The sequence below is a fragment of the Colobus angolensis genome, unplaced genomic scaffold (assembly GCF_000951035.1).
Source record: "Colobus angolensis palliatus isolate OR3802 unplaced genomic scaffold, Cang.pa_1.0 Scaffold124, whole genome shotgun sequence".
NCBI lineage: Eukaryota > Metazoa > Chordata > Mammalia > Primates > Cercopithecidae > Colobus > Colobus angolensis.
Genome location: NW_012113586.1, coordinates 3,751,087 through 3,755,791, shown reverse-complemented (window position 1 = coordinate 3,755,791; position 4,705 = coordinate 3,751,087). Strand labels below are relative to the sequence as shown.

Here is a 4,705-nt window from a genome sequence, read left to right as displayed (position 1 = left end):
AAAAGAAAACTCAGTTTTTGCCTTGGAGGAGATACCACCTGACACCGGAACAAGCTCTCAGAGACAGGTTTTTTGGCTGGAAAAGAGCACGTCTGCCGCCATGGTGCATGCATTGGTGGCTGATTACGTTAGGCTGCTTTTATGAGAACACCCACCTCTTTGCCTGGCAGTGGCAATGTTTGTGGAATCATACTGATACTGAAATTCTGCTGTGATCATCTAGATACAACCAAGCTAAACATCAGTAGGACCTGGCCACAGACACACAGTGTAGCCTTTCAGATCATCACTGAAGCCCTGGCAAATGTCAGGGATTTTTCTTTTTCTTTTTTAGTTCATTTTATAAGCACTTGGTTTTATTGCACAGAAGCAATTGAAACTGGACTCCAGTAGAAAGTGTGCCCTGGCATCATTCAGTGGCCAGTGCCCAACCCCACCTGGACCACTCTTCCAGAATAGAGAGCTCTGGGCAAGGGCTTGACCACTCCTTTGGAAAATAGAAGGCCTTTGGGAATAGGTTAAGACATTCTCAAGCATAATGTGTTTCTAACTGCTCATTCATTATTGCGGTCGTCTGTCAGTTGCACATAGAGGCAATAAATGCACTTATTTGGAAAGGAGGGGGGCAGTTTTTACAGTCAAGTGTTTACGTATGGCCTTTGGCATGTATCACATTCGGCTACATAAGCTATCATAACATAATTGTCCATCGCCTGGGGAGGGCGTGGGGGCAGGGGACTGGGAGTGCCCTCTCTTGCTAACATATTGCTAACAGAAGTTCCTGTTTCAAGAAAGAGGCCCTGTCATAGAAGCAGTTTCTTCTTACATAAAGAGAAAAAAAGTGAAAATTGCATTAACTCCGATCCTTGAGCTCCGGGGCCCTTCTGAGTTTCTTTGGCTGCTCCAGACACTCCTTTCTCCCTGCCTTCCTTCCCCTCGGCAGCCTTGTCTTCTGTGGCCTTCTCTGGAGGCCTGCTGTCTTTATGGTCTGTGCTGGAGGATTTTTCAGCCTTTTCTGCCTTAGGTTTGCTGAGCTCCTTTGAGAGGGTGGGTCATCTTTGGCTTTGGTCTCTGTTTTGGGTTTCTCCTCAGGCTTCTTGACCTCAGTGGCGTTCTCCTCCTTGGTGTCTTTTTTCTCCAGTGCTGCTGCTGCCTCCTCCTTCTCTGCTGGTTTTCTGGGTTCCTTGGCCTTGGCATCATCTGGTTCCTTCTTGACCACCTCTGTCTTCTCTTTGGGTTTAGCGTCTTCCTCCACCTCCACCTTGGCAGGAGCTTCCTTCTCTGGGGTGGCTGCTTTTTTCTTATATTCAGCCTCTTCCTTCTTGGCTTCAGCTTTGGATTCTTTAGGCTTTTCGATGGCAGCTTCCTTCTTCTCCTCCACCATAGGCTTTGGAGCCTCCTTGTTGGGTGCCTCCTCTTTCTTGTTGTCCTTCTTCTCCGTTTTTGGTGTGACAGGAGCTTTCTCTTCCTCTGCCTTCTCTGGGGTCTCTTTGACTTTCACCTCCTGGGGCTTCTCCCAGCCCTTCACTGGGGACTTCACCTCTTCCTTCTATGGGATCTACTTCTCAGGGGCCTTGGCATCCTCTTTCAGGGGAGACTTCGCCTTCTCTGGGAACTTGACCTCCTCCTTGACAGGGCTTTTGGCCTTTTGGGGGGATTTATCTGCAGAGGGCCTTGCTTCCTCCTTTGCTGGAGTGTTGGCTTCTGGAGACTTCACATCAAGGGTCTTGGCCTTCTCAGGGGACTTTGCTTCTTCCTTCACTGGGGACTTGGCCTTCTTTGGAGACTTGGCCTCAGCCAGTGACTTTGCCTCTTCCTTTGCTGGGGACTTGGCCTTCCGGGGGGACTTGACCTCAGCTGGAGATTTTGCTTCCTCCTTCTCTGGGGACTTGGCCCCAGCTGGTGACTTTGCCTCTTCCTTCACTGGGGACGTGGCTTCCTTCTCTGGGTATGTGGCCTCTTCTGCTGGGGGAGACTTTGCTGCTTCTTCTCCCCCTTTTGTCTCCTCCTCTTCACCCCCTTCTTCCAATCCTTGCCCTCCTCCTCTTCGGCCTCCTTTCTCCTCTTCAGTCACTTTTTCAGTCACTTGGGTCTCCTCCATCTGTTCCTCCACAATCACAGTTTCTTTCTCAGACTTCTGTACCACTTTGATCTTCTCTTTGCTTTAGACCTTTATGTAAGTGGACGTGGAGGGAATTTTGGGGAGTCCTTCTGGAAGCGAGAAAGGAATCGGGCCAAAGTCAATCTGACATTCCTCACCTTCCAGAATTTTTCTGTAAGCGGCTATCTCTATATCCAGAGCCATCCTGACATTGAGCAGGTCCTGGTATTGTCACAGCTGGGCCCTCATCTCCCACTTGATGTTCCTCAGCTTGGCGTCCAGCTGCTGAATGACTTCCTGGTAGGAGGCAATGTCGGCCTGATGAGGGTCCTCCAGCTCAGAGGGCTGCCTCTCCAGTGAGTCCATGGTGCTTTTCAGTGCGTCCAGCTCTGTGGTCTTGGCCCGAAGCTGACCCTGGTACTCAGTTATCTCCTCCTGCACCGAGCGCATGTCGTCTGTGTTCACCTTGGCTGCCTCCAACAGTCAGTCCAACCTCACCTGGAACCACTCCTCGGACTGCAGCGTGCTCTGCACTGCGTGGCCTTCCAGCTGCCGCTGATCTCCTGCAGCACTGATGCGCTTACATCATGTCACACTTGAGGGCGTCCCCCCGCATGGCCTGTACCTGCGCCTGTGCCTGCCAGGTGCTGCAGCGCTGATCTCGCCGGGCAGCTAGCCCACCTCCTCCTGATGGTGGCGCCGCAGGTAGCTGCACTCCTCCTGCAGTGCCTGCGCCTTCTTCTGCAGTTCCATGCCCGCCGCCTCGGCCTCCCACAAGAAGCCCGCGAGTGGGCCACAGCCTTGGCCTCCTCTCGCTGCTGGGCCTTTATGTGGAGGCACTGATGCACATGTGCGAAGTCCTGCAGTAGGTGCTCCTGCTCCAGGCGCAGCGGATAGCGCGGTGCCCGGGTACAGCACGTTGCAGCGCATCTCGCAGACCTTGCGTTCATACAGCTCGCCCGTGGCAGTGCGGCCCACCTGCTGCTCTCGCAGCGCCGCCGCCTCAGCCTCCAGGCTGCAGTTGTTCAGAACTGGTTGCCGCACCCTGTCGATATAGCGGGTGAAGCGGTGCTTCAGCGCCTGCAGCTAGCTGCTCCTTCTCACTGCACGCCATGGCCGCAGCCACCACTCTGCTCTCTCATCCCATCCCATTGCTCAGTGCGTCCAGCTAGTCGGTGCTTGAGGCGGCAGGCGCCCCAGAAGTGGCTGGGCGAGGCGGACACGGAGCTCATGGACGTCCGCGTCCACGAGTGGAAGCCACTGGAGGAGTCGGCGGCCAAGCGCCTCCCGCTTGTGCTGCCCTTTAGGGCCAGCTTGTAGTGGAGGGTTCCCCCGCCGTGCAGCCTTACGAACAGGGCACCCAGCAGTGCGTCCGAGCCACTGAAGCTCATCATGGTTTGAGCAGGTGCCCAGGGCCAGGATAGGGTGGGAGGCACTCAAATGTCAGTTTATAGTAAAAATGAGGCCGGGCGTAATCCCAGCACTTTGGAAGGCTGAGGCTGGCGGATCATTAGGTCAGTAGTTCGAGACCAGCCTGGTCAATATGGTGAAACCCCCATCTCCACTAAAAATACAAAAATTAGCTGGGTGTGGTGGTGCACACCTGTAGTCCCAGCTACTCAGGAGGCTGAGGCAGGAGAATCGCTTGAATCCAGAGAGGGACGTTGCAGTGAGCTGAGATCGCACCATTGCACTCCAGCCTGGGCAACAGAGCAAGACTCCACCTAAAAAAAAATGCTAGACACTTGACTCCTTTTTTGTGTTTGTCCCCTGAATCTGTGAGAAGGTGTAATAAGGGTGCAGGTGGAGGCACCAAAGAGAGGAGATGGAAGTTAGGCAGGAAGGTGAGGTGGGACACAGAGATTGCTGCAACTAAGGACAAGTGAGGTGTGCGAGGCAAAGGTAACAGTGAGGTCTCAGAAAGAAACAAGCAGTGTCTCCGAGTTTGGAGCACAGGTCCAAGGGACTAGGGATTAGATGATGAAAGTGTGGAGGGAGGAGACAGGCACAACCCAGAACCTCCTGGGGCTTAGAGCCCTCTACTGAAATATGAGGAGATCTAATCCTATTTGGAATTTCTTTCTCTTCCAAAATCTCACAGTTCAAAAGATTCAGTTGGGTGTGAAGTACAGAAGTGGCAATTTTGACCATAGTCCTGCCAGAAATAATAAGTTCCTCTTCAAAGCTTCCTTTGTCTTTCTTAACCAGTAACAAGCACTTCTTTCTCTGCTTAATCTGTGACAAGCACTTGTTTCTCTACTTAATCTGTAACTAGCAAACCTCTTACTCTGTAAATAACCCTTCCCACCTATTTGGTAATGGACAGCCTCTCTGTTCCCGCCTAATTGGCCTTACTCAATTTCAAACACTAGCCAATCAGATCAGCTTAGACTGTGCCTGACCCCACCCAGTGGGGAAAGGACACAGAAACAGGAACTGTGTTAGGGATAAAAACCCCTGCCCTACCCCACTTGGCATGCTCTTGCGATCAGAGGGATACAGGCAGCACCCGTCTGCAGAAGTAAATGTGCCTTGCTGAGAAATTTTTTATCTAAGTGCTGTTTCTTGCTTGTGGCATCAAGCACTTGTTTCTAACAATTTCTC

The 4,705-nt window shown here is 52.4% G+C and overlaps 1 pseudogene; it reads right to left on the bottom strand.

Moving 5' to 3' along the window:
• Positions 1-803: 803 nt before the first annotated feature.
• LOC105505380 lies at positions 804-3,498 on the bottom strand (annotated as a pseudogene).
• Positions 3,499-4,705: the final 1,207 nt, after the last annotated feature.